The sequence below is a fragment of the Engystomops pustulosus genome, chromosome 1 (genome assembly GCF_040894005.1).
Source record: "Engystomops pustulosus chromosome 1, aEngPut4.maternal, whole genome shotgun sequence".
Lineage (NCBI taxonomy): Eukaryota > Metazoa > Chordata > Amphibia > Anura > Leptodactylidae > Engystomops > Engystomops pustulosus.
Window position 1 is genome coordinate 169,366,934 of NC_092411.1, and position 12,669 is coordinate 169,379,602.

Here is a 12,669-nt window from a genome sequence, read left to right on the forward strand (position 1 = left end):
CCTGTTAACCCAAAGAAACCGTTACATGGGTAAGCCTAACTCTTGCGATCTGGATATGGTGGGGGGGTTTGTTACCATATTTGAGATATGTCAAGAATTTACACACAAGTCCAGTGCTGGCCATATATGTTCCTGAACATTCAATCTACATGATTAGTATTTTAACCCCTTAGTATTTTAACCCCATAGCTGTACTGCGCGAGTCCTGCAAATAGCGCTCAGCGCAGTACAGCTACTGAGCAGAGACGATGCTGGTTCAGCTCTGCACAGGAGCCGAACCGGCATCAGGGGTCACGGAATGTCAGCGGTAATCTACTGCTGACATCCCCAGCTAACACCCGCGGTCGGAGTGAGCTTCGATCGCGGGTGTTTAACCCATTAAATGCCACGGTCAGCGCAACCGCGGCATTTAACCTGCCTTCCGGGGGTCTTTCCCCCACAATCTGCACCCCCGCGCCGTTTTCGGGGGCACCGATCGTTGCTATGGCATCTCTGGGGTCCGATCGAGACCCCAGAGATGCCTGACGGCAGTGCCTTTAAGATGGCGTCTGTGAGTATAAGTATTGCAGAGTATTACCATGACCAAGCAATCAGATGATTGGTTGTTCGTGTCCCATGGTGGAAGTAGTCAAATAGTAAAATCACCAAAAATGCCCATAAGCCCCAAAACATATAATGCTCAAATAAGTCTAAATCATAACACAAGCCCAACATATATAGTATTACCGCATCCGTAACAATCCGTAGAATAAAATTAAATAAGTATTGAACCCGTACGATGCACGCCGTAAAAAAAAACTTTAAAAACCTGTCAAAAATTATGATTTTTACCTATTGAATCCCACAAAAAATGCAATTAAAAAAGATCAGCAAAACATATGTACTCCAGAATGATACTGTTGCAAAGTACAACATGTCCCGCAAAAAACAAGCCATCAACCAGCTCCGTAGCCAAAAAAGTAAAAATGTTATGCCACTTGGAAGACGGCAATGCACAAATGATAGATTTTCCCCCACATTAGGGTTTTATTTGGCAAATTTATATACATAAGAAAAAATATTCATGTCTGGTATCCCCGTAATCGTATCGACCCATAGAATAAAGATACGATGATTAGGCTATACAGTGAACACGAAAAAAAAAAATTTCTTCGATTTTCAACAATAGGGGATACCAACCACAATGGTAACAATGGAAAAAGCATCTCGTCTGCAAAAAAAATGCCATCACATGGCCCCAGTAACAAATAAGCGAAAATTTTATAGCCTACAAAATGGGCCAATGAGGAAACTAAGATCCTGACAGCTGCAGGTCCCTCCTTCCTTTCTGCGCCTCGCCGTGCACCCGTAAAACAAGTAACGGCCACATGTGGGTGGTCTCTGAAATCGGACAAAATTTCATAAACTTTATGGTGGGTTTTCTCTATCTTTTGGAAATGTGTAAATTTTAGGGCTAAATGAACGTATAACCGACAAAATTTGACCTTTCTAAATTTCACCTCCATTTTGATTCATTACTATGAAGATCTCAAGGGGTTAACAATCTTCCCAAAAACTGTTTGATAGTTTGATGGGTGCAGATTTGAAAATGGGTTGGTTATACAGGGGGTTTTTATGCTAAATATGTAAAATTTCATTTAAAACTGTATTTATCCCCAAAATAGTAAATTCTGAAAATAAAGGAAAATCGATAATCTATTTGTAAGACGTGCGATATTAAAATAAATTATCCAGACATTTCAAAAATGATCAAAATATAAAGACAATATAGACATATGGGAAAAGCTATTCAGAAAGTTATTTAGGTGGTAAATCTATCTGCCTGAAATGCGATGATTTCAAATAATTCATCATTTTTTCTTTTTTTTTTTTGTAAATAAACGCAAAAAACTTACCAGCCAAAATTTACCACTAAAATGAAGTACAACATGTGGGGAAAAAAAAATACTCAGAATCATTTAGATAAGTATATAACATAGATACCATATATACTAGAGTAAAAAAAATCTAGGCTTTACCAGGTTTTTGTGGTAAAATTAGGGGCCTCGGCTTATACTTAGGTCGGCTTATACTCAAGTATATACGGTAACAAAGTTCAAAAGTTATAACCATATAAAGAGAGGCAGGTCAGAGTCCAAAAAATGGGACTGAGCCTTAAAGGAAACCTACCACTTACAAGTGGTAGGTTTAGACACATATACATGGCAGCAGCTCAGGGTGAGCTGGTACCAGAGCATATTTTTGTTAGGGGAACAAAGCCCCTATCGCCGTTTTATAAGTTATATTAACTTATAACTCAGCGCACCGCACTTGGGCACGGCGCACCATGCGCGTGCCCGTGCGTGCGCCGGATTCTAACGTGCTGGAGAGGCGGTGACGTCACCGATCTCCCCGGCACGCGCGCGCCTGCGCAACTTAGCACGGGGAAACAGGCCGTAAGCATAAGCGTGCCGCAAATGTAGCAAAGCATAAACATGACACATATGCAGTGTGAGCTTTACTGTGACACACGGCACTTAACCCCTTATCACCGACACTAGTTTTCAGCTCAATAACCAGACTAGATTTTTCAAATTTGCCCTGTCTCACAATAACTGGTTATAACTTCGGAACGCTTTAACATATCCGGGTGATTTTGAGAATGTTTTCTCGTGACACATTGTACTTCATGTTAGTTATAAAATTTAAGTGATACGTTTTGCGTTTCGTTCTGAAAAAAAGTGAAAATTTGGCAAAAGTTTGTAAAAATTCTTCATTTTCCAAGTTTGAAATGTTCTGGTTTCCAGACAAGATGTAAAACTACCCAAAAAGTTTGATAATTAACATTTACAGAATATCTGCTTTATGTTGGGATAATAATTTATGCTTCTGGTCATTTTTCTAGGATGTTATGAGGCGCAGAACTTTAAATGCGATTTTTCTTAATTTCATGAAAATTGCCAAAACTCACATTTTGAGGGACAACTCAGCTTCCAAGTGACTTTGAGAGGCCTAAATAATAGTAAAACCCCATAAATTACCCCACTATAGAAAGTTCACCCCTCAACATATGTAAAACAACTTCTATTAAGTCCATTAACCCTTTAAGTGTTTCACATGGGTTAAAAAATATGGACTTGCGATTTAGAAACTATAGAATTTTTTTGGAAAATACATTCATTTAGGCCAAAACTGACATTTTCAGAATAAATTAAATGATGAAACGCACTGCAACGCTTGATGCCCAATTCCTCCCGAGTGTACTGACACCCCATATGTGGTGGTAAACTGCTGTACGGGCGTACGGCCGAGTATAGAATGAATGGAGGTGCCATACACAGCAGATTTGTATTGTCACATTGTACGACCTATACATTTTTTTTTTTTTGGTAATGCGATCATATGAGGGCTTATTATGTACGGGATGAGATACAATGTATAGATTATTTTGGGAGTCTAAAGCTTATTCATGAGATTTTATTAACTATTTCAAGGGGGACACAAACAAAATCATCAATTTTTATTTTGGATGGTTAGCATTTTTTTTTTCCCCCGCTCACCGTAACGTAAAAATAATATTTTATCTTTATTCTCTGGTTCACTACGATTGCGGTATTACCTCATTTATATAGTTTTTCGTATTTTTGCTAAATTTTCCTGAGCAAAACCAATATTGGAGAAAATCGCATTGTTTTTACTATTGACAACTTTTCAGGGCCATAACTTCTGTATTTTTCTGTTGTCAGATCTGGTTGAGGGCTTATTTTTTGCGAAAACAGTTCTTTTCAGTCGTATCATATTAGGGAACGTAACTTTTTTTGATCACTTTTTAGAAAAATTTTTTGTGATGGTGTTTGATGGAAAATTGTATATTATGGGAAGTTTTTCGAGTTTTTTTTTTACGTAGTTCACCGAGCAGGTTCAATATTGATTTAGATTTATTGTACAGATTAATACAGACGCGGTGATACCAAATATGTACGTGTTTTTGTGTTTTATTTACTTTATTTGCATTTTATGTGTTACTGGGGAGATTATGGGACTTTTATTTTATTTAATTATATTATAAAAAGATTAAATTTTTTTTTTAACTTTTTTTTACACTTTCTACTTCTTGGCTTGAATAAGCGATCATCCGATCGCTTATTCAAGCCTTTACACTGCAATACACTTGTCTTGCAGTGTATACTGTAAGTAACTGAGCATGCTCAGTTACACACAGCCGGGTCCTGCCAGGAGGCGGAACCCGGCACAGAGAGGAGCCGACAGCCCCGGGTCACTCGTCGGAACCCGGGGCTGAGGCAGGAGGGATCGGATCCCCCGGTAAGCACACCGGGGGGGTCCGATCCACGGGGGACACACTTGCACGCCGCGGTCATGCTTATCCGCGGCGTGTAAGGGGTTAAACACCCGGGATCGGAGTTTTTCCAATCCCGGGTGTTAGTGCCGGGTCTGGGCTGTGATATCACAGCCCGACACCGGCGGGACCCGGTGTCCCGAAAACCCTTAATGACCGCCGTAAAAAGCCGATAGGGCGGTCATTAAGGGGTTAAACGTAAACTGTTGCAAACGCTGCATAAGAGTACTGCATACTGTGTGTAAATGTGACATAAATGTCGTGTAAGCGCAAACATGACACAACGCCTCTTAAGCGTAAAAATGCTGCAAACGTAGCGGCGTGTAAGCGTAACGCTAATGTAACAGTGTAACCGTGCTGGTGCGTGAGCGTAACGTGACGCAAACGCCACGTAAGCACAAACGTAGCCAAAGCGCAAACACTGCGCAAGAATAAAAGTGTTGCAAACATCGCATAATCAGAAATGTACCGCAAACTTTTGCGTAAGTGTAACCGAGATGCAAGCGCTGTGTAAACATGGCACAAGCGCCACGTAAGCGTAATCGTGATGCAAGTGCTGCTTAAGTGTAAACGTGCCGCAAACTGTGTGTGAGCAGAACAGTGGCACACACCGTGCCGCAAGTGCTGCGTAAATGCAAACGACACGCAAACACAGCAGAAGAGTAAACATGCCGCGAACGCAAACACAAGCGCAACATGAGTGTAAACATGACGCCAACGCCAATTAAGCATAACCGTGACAGAAACGGCACGCAAACATGATGCAAACAACGCACAAATGTAACCGTGACAAACGCCACCGCCAACGAATCTGGTGAAACGTGATTCTTTATACGCAATGTCAACATAATATTAGTGGAATACGTGGGAATACAGCCTTTAGATGAACATGGAAAAAACTCACAGCTCAATATTCAGCTCTCTGACATTGCCTGCCTCTAATTGGACAGTATGAGAGAAGATCAGCATAACACACGCCCCCAGCTACAGCCCCAGCGCCTCCTCCCTGACCAAACACAGATAACAATGGTCAGAAACTTTGAAAGTTATCTCCACAACCGCAGGGGCTAGAAGGAAAATTCTAAGTGCCCCCGAATCTGTAACAGCCCCTATGGGATGGTATGCTTATCTACATATGGTGCGATGTGGTGAAAGGTCCTCTTTAAGCTACAAAATGGCTGCGTCCTTAAGGGGTTAAGAAGTTAGTATACCATTTAAATACTGACTAAATGAGATAGTAGTTACTTACTGCATGTGTGGGGACAGTTGAATAGCCAAAGAGCTACAGAATGCACACTGTTCTCTAACAGTGTATATGATTTACTGCTGGACACTGCAATATCTCAACAGCTCCTTACATTACTGGAATAGTCACCAAAGTCATGCTTTTCAGTACAAAAAAAGTGCTGTAAAAATTATTTTGATATTTACTCATGATATTATTCAAAAAGAAACATTCCTGCTAGAATGCGAGTATAATAAAGTAGAGAAAGGTACTTGGACATTGTTCATGGACTACATGAAGATATTGTTGGGTTGATCCAACTATTTGAAGGACACCTGTCATCAGGTCTCTGTCACTAGCCCTGTCACCTCTACCTGTTGGAGCAGCTCACAAGGATTCCATCACAGCATTTATCTAGTCAATTCATACATTAATCATTGCAAAATCATCTTTTCTTTACTATGTAAATGAGGTTGGTCACATGGTCAGAGGCATTGATATCACCCGTGTTACCCCTCCCCTCTCCCTGCTCATTTCTGTGTGTAATGTATGGTAAAGCATTGCTGGTGTCTGTGCTTTATCTGCTGACATGCTCTCCCTCCTAATACACATGTGAGAGACACAGACATCAGCTACACAAGCACCTTACATGTTCTGCTATAACATGGCTGCCTGGAGCTGTTGTATCTCTCCTATACACACACAGGCTGCAGGAGGCTTGGCCGCCAGCACCAGGAAGCACATGGAGGAGACATTACACCATTATACCTCACACCATTACACAGGCTGTCAGTCAAGCACTGGGGTGTGTGGCTGTACCTCCCACTCATGAATAAGCTGGCAGCTTGAATATGATAATGACTCATTGGACATCTCACAGGTCATTTGCATACAGCTTTAGGACCTCATTGCTTAGGTTTACAGGCATGTAGAGGGACAATGGAGGGATGGGATAACAATAACATGCTGAATAGTGATGGTTTGACTGCTGGGTTTGACTGCCCACAGCAATTCATGAGGGTGCGCCCCCAGTGATTTGGAGACCAGTGCTCCCATCATCACTAATAGGTGCAGCTGCAGGTCTTGGCAAATTCCACCATTACCGTGCAATGCATTGTAAATACTGTGGATAGTTTTAGTACTGCATTTATGTTTCATATGTATATGTAATGGAATTCATACATTGAAGAGTAAACTTCATTTCTAAGAACTTCATTAGATGAACGCCACAGCCTAAGGGGGCATTCTTAAAGGAAACCTACCATTTCAAATGGTCGGTGTAAGCTGTAAACACCGAGCACCAGTTCAGGGTGAGCTGGTGCCGGTGCTTACTTTCGTTAGTGTTATTAACCGCGGTATCACGGTTTTAACACTTTTTAAACTTTATAGCAGAAGCTGCTTCGGCGCTGCGTGCGAACGACCGTGCGTGCGCAGCGCCTGCGGCATTTCCTATGTAGGCGCGCGCACGGTCGTTCGCACGCAGCGCCGAAGCAGCTTCTGCTATAAAGTTTAAAAAGTGTTAAAACCGTGATACCGCGGTTAATAACACTAACGAAAGTAAGCACCGGCACCAGCTCACCCTGAGCTGGTGCTCGGTGTTTACAGCTTACACCTACCATTTGAAATGGTAGGTTTCCTTTAATGCATTTAGAAAAATCATCGAAAAACGCGTGCGTGAATCAGCTTGTTTTTATTTATGGAAGAGTAAGCAGCTGTGAAAATGTTAATATAGCTTCTTACACTTCCAGGAATTAAAGAAAATGATTCAAATCAGCCAAAGACATGGTAAACTGCACCCTTAGGTCTTATGCACACGTATGTATGCTCACTTGGACAAGCATACATCCAGGAGCAGAAGAGAAGGAGGGGTGACCTCTTTTCATCCCATCCCCCACCACTCTATACAGAAAGCCAAATGGCTGCCTGGTCTCCACACCGTGGCCATATGCCATAGACCTCTACAGGGGATGCAGAAGCAAATTGTGAGGCCATATTACCTGCCCCACTACACTAATGTTCAAACACTGTGGGGCATATTTACTAAGGGCTTTGCGGCGCACTTTTGTCGGACTGTGCAGGTTATTCAAGGCTAAAGCGGCTTACACAAGTATTTAAGAATTCATGATTCATGATTTCTGGCGCACAATCTTATTGAAATCGCTGCACGCAGTATTATGCGCGGAGATAGCACTTCTAGCACATTTTCCAACGTTCTAAGTAAATGTGCCCCTGTGTTTTAGTTGTGCACTAACACACTGGCACTCGATAAACACACAAACAATTGTGTTTTGTAAACAAAATATTAATGGGGCATTCCAGAAAAAAGCATAAAATTCATATACAAATGGGTACTTAAAATCTAAGATAATATTTAATTAGTTATTTAAAATGTTGCTCCCCTTAGCAGAAAAATGCTGTTGACATACAATGTAATGAAGAATTAAAATGCTACTGGCCCTTTAATCAGTCCATTGATTTCCTCTGCATGGAGCAGACACATGACAGAAGGTGGTCTCTGGTCACATCACATGTCCTGCACCTGCCTGAGCAGGATGTGTGATCATCACCAGTGCATCCAGTATGGTCAGACCCATCCTAGTGGGGTAATGTGCAGTTACACATCATTACTATGTTAACAGAGCAGGACAGTCTGTTAGATCATCACTAGGAGCAGAGCATAAAAGAGGGATTAAGAGTTACTGAAAAAAGGATCATGGGACTTGTAGTTTCCAGTGGCAGCAATCTTGGTGATAACACTGCATACTTTATAGCGGCCATAAAAGCTAAGCTCCATTTTGCGACTTAAGACATTGAGTTTTGTTATATTTATTTCATTGATGGCATCATGGGTTTTGGTATCAGATGTCCGTATTCCCAGAATACCCCTTTAATTGAGCTGTTGTAATGCATTAGAAAACGCAATATAAACGCATGTGTAAACCCAGCCAGTGTGTTGTCTGGAGACTTAGACAGATGATAAACCCCATTATGTTTGAAAAGTGTATTAACTAAGGGTCCTCGGACTTTCTGACGTTTTCGGGTTTTGCGCCGCTTTGACAGCTATTTAACAGGGGATTGTGTCGCACGCGACCGGATTGTGGCACGACTGTGCTGGCTTTCATGTGCTACAAATCGGGGGCAGGCGTCGGACGATCCGACTGATTCGGCCTGAGCGCGGGATTTTACTTTCAAATTGTGTCACAAGATCAGCACTTACATGCATCAGGAAGAAGGAGGTGAACTCCGGTGGACCTGAGCGGGGAAGCGACACATGCAGGATATAGGGCACATGATCTTAGTGAAACACGACACAGTGAACTCTGTGGACGGGTAAGTAAAAGTGCCCTAATGTGTGACCAGTGTGTTTTGAAATGCAATTCAAAGGCTGCAAGGAGGGGCTTGCTTTATTGTTTACATGCAGAACACGTGGCCCTTATTCCTGTTCGGAAGAGTTATAGTGTAAACACATTAAATTCGGGCAAACCTTCTCCCTGCAATCTTTCTTTATCTGTTGGATAATGGCCTCATTAGATGTCAGCTCGCTGTATACATGCATAAATCATTAGGCATGGCCTCCAAGCTGTAGAATATTTTTTAAAAGGAGAACAAATTAAATTTATTTTAAATTACATAGAGTTTATATAAACACACATTTTATTGTTGACAATAAATTTTTTATGGATGATTGGCACCCAGTGCCAACCTATTTATATGGATGACAAGAATTTATCTTTGAAAGTTGCACCTAATAATAATAAAAATAATTCCTTTATATAGCGCACACAGATTATGCAGCGCTGCACAGAGCTTTACCAAATCGGTCCCTGCCCCCACAATTAAAAAGCCCAAAAAAGTGATAGATACCTAGCTGAATATGCATGGGTTTTTTCGTTGAGGGAAATTTTCCCAGAAGAAGTCATTTCCCAGAAGAACCCTACAAGTATCTTTTAAGACCAATTCTCTTATACATAACATGAGGGAACTACTCACATGCAATAGTAAGGGGGTAATATATCTATAATTCTTACACAACATGATACATATCCATCCCAACTTAAATGGTTTGCTTTACATACAGTAGTGAGATATTGCCATATGGGGGGGGGGCTATGTTGCAAATATGTCTTCTGCAGAATCAAGGCAGATTTTTGATCCATCTCTCGCTGCCTCTCCATCACCTCTATACATACCCACACACACACACGAGTTGCTACATCTTGTATGAAAGGACCATGTGTAGTTATGTCTTAAATATGCACACTTACATGTGTATATGTATACATTTATATACTATATAGTTTAGGCATTTTAAAAATTATCTATACCATAAAGCAGATGAGAGAGGTTCCATTGTTGCCAAAAAGGCACCAGGGTGCCCAAGAAGGACCATCAAGCACCAGGACCGTCTCTTAAAAGTTTTTTTTTAGCTTCGGGATCGGGCTACCAGCAGGGCAGAAATTGCTCAGGAATGGCAGCAGGCAGGTGTGAGTGCATCTGCACTCACTGTGAGGCAGAGGCTCTTGGAGCAAGGCCTGGTGTCAAGGAGGGCAGCAAAGAAGCCACTTCTCTCCAGAAAAAACATCAGGGACAGACTGATATTCTGCAACAGGTACAGGGAGTGGACTGCTGAGGACTGGGATAAAGTCATTTTCTCTGATGACTCCCCTTTCCGATTGTTTGGAACATCTGGAAAACAGCTTGTTCGGAGAAGACTAGGTGAGCGATACCACCAGTCTTGTCTCATGCCAACTGTAAAGCATTATGCCACCATTCATGTGTGGGGTTGCTTCTCAGCCAAGGGAATCAGCTTTCACAGCCTAAAAACACATCCATGAATAAAGAATGGTACCAGAATGTCCTCCAAGAGCAACTTCTCCCAACAGTCCAAGAGCAGTTAGGTGATCAACAATGCCTTCTCCAGCATGATGGAGCACCTTGCCATAAAGCAAAGGTGATAACTAAATGGCTCAGTGAACAAAACCTAGAGATTTTATGTCCATGGCCTGGAAACTCCCCAGATCTTAATCCCAGTGAGAACCTGTGGTCAATCATCAAGAGACGGGTGGACAAAAAAAAAAAAAAAAATTGTGACAAAATGCAAGCATTGATTGTGCAAGAATGGACTGCTATCAGTCAGGATTTGGTCCAGAAGTTGATTGAGAGCATGCCAGGGAGAATTGCAGCGGTCCTGAAGAAGGGTCAACACTGCAAATATTGACTTGCTGCAGTAACTCATTCTGTCAATAAAAGCTTTTGTTACTCATAATATGATTGCACTTGTATTTCTGTATGTGATAAAAACATCTGACAAACACACATAAAAACCAGAGGGCAACAGATCATGTGAAAATATATTTGTGCCATTCTCAAAACTAGTGTGTGTGTGTTTTCATATGACCAGGGTGACATCTTCTCAGGTCCTTTAGCCTCCTAACATTAGGAAACTGTACCCCATGTATATATCTGTCCACATAAAATCACGGCATGCCTGCATGTGATCAGATATATACATGGGGTACAGTTTGATAATGTGAGGAGGATGGAGGATAAAAGAACCTAAGATTTTGTCACCCGGGTCACATGACATTACTGTTGAAAGAATGGACAGGGAGGAGCAGATGGGTTTAGCCCAAGGAGGCCATACCCCCAACATTCACTTTAAATATCCCTGATACCAGGTAAAATTATAAAGTTGATTATATGGTAATATGAGGGAAACAATTTTTGGCTGAAAGACAAGTGTCAGTTAATAAGGCTCTATGGGAAGCAGTCACTAGCTGTATATGTGAAACACGTGGTGACAGGCTCGCTTTAAGAACCAGCATGTAAAATGTAGCAGTTGGAAGTCACTCACTACCACAATGGATGAGGAACTATGTGAAGCCAAGTTATGAGAGCAGATGACTACCAAGTGTTGGCATATATTTTATATTGGTTTAATTCCTGTCTAGATGAACTGTATGCATTTATCTAACAATAGAGAATTATTCTATAAGCAGGGAAGATAATACACTGCTAGTATCTCTTAAACATGCCAACTAGTAGTGTGACAAAATAAACTATCCTATCTTGTTTATGACCATCGTCTGCCACACAGCTATCCCTCTGCATTTCAAAGAGAAGTTTGTTCAGTTGTCACCATAATAACAGTTACAATGTGAAGAATATGGTATAATAAGAAAAGGTTGTGGAGATCAAAATGAAGGTTAGGGGGAAGGATGTAGAGGAATGGAAGGGATGCAGGTCTGAATCCAAGCGGGCTGATAGCCATGTGGGGCTGAATGGACAATACATAGATAAATGGAGGTATATCTGGGTATAATAGTTCATTCATCTATCTGCAAGCCAGAACTATGACCATTGTTACTCAAATCATTGTCAATGTCTGGGGTTCATTTTTCCTGAAATCTAGTAAAGGAGGTTTCATCTGTTCTGGATTATTACGTGGCTGAGTGGTATAAAGTGGACTGTCTATGAATCTTCATCAACATAATACATGATATTACCTATCACAATACCAGGGATTTGGAGTATTGTGTACAGCATTCACACCTGGAGAACAGAACATAAGGCATGTGCAACTGTCTATAGCAGGAGCAGGCTAAACCCTGTATCAACATTTTTACCATGTATAAAGTTACTGTAACAGCGCAAAATAAAGATTTTACTTTTTAGGCGTGCCATTTAATATTCCACAATAAGTAATGGAAAGCTGGAATAAAAGTTCCAAGTGCGGTGAAATTAAAAATAACGTATTTGCAAAATTTTCTAGTGGTCTCTGTTTTTACGACTTCAATTATGGGCTTCAAATTACACATCCCCTTTATTAATTTATATTAGGTTTTAGTAGATTTTGTTTTAATTATTTGCCATTTTGTCAAATTCTGAGGCCAATTAGTGTCTTTTTTTTGAGGTACGCACTGATTTTTTAATGTACACTAACCGGCCACTTTATTAGGTACACCTGTCCAACTGCTCGTTAACACTTAATTTCTAATCAGCCAATCACATGGCGGCAACTCAGTGCATTTAGGCATGTAGACATGGTCAAGACAATCTCCTGCAGTTCAAACCGAGCATCAGTATGGGGAAGAAAGGTGATTTGAGT

At 41.1% G+C, this 12,669-nt stretch overlaps 1 protein-coding gene across 2 annotated transcripts in view; it reads right to left on the bottom strand.

Moving 5' to 3' along the window:
* The window catches only part of ELAVL1 (ELAV like RNA binding protein 1), a 55,477-nt gene that overhangs the window by 20,543 nt on the left and 22,265 nt on the right, over window positions 1–12,669 (bottom strand). The gene's annotated exons all lie outside the window — the stretch shown is intronic.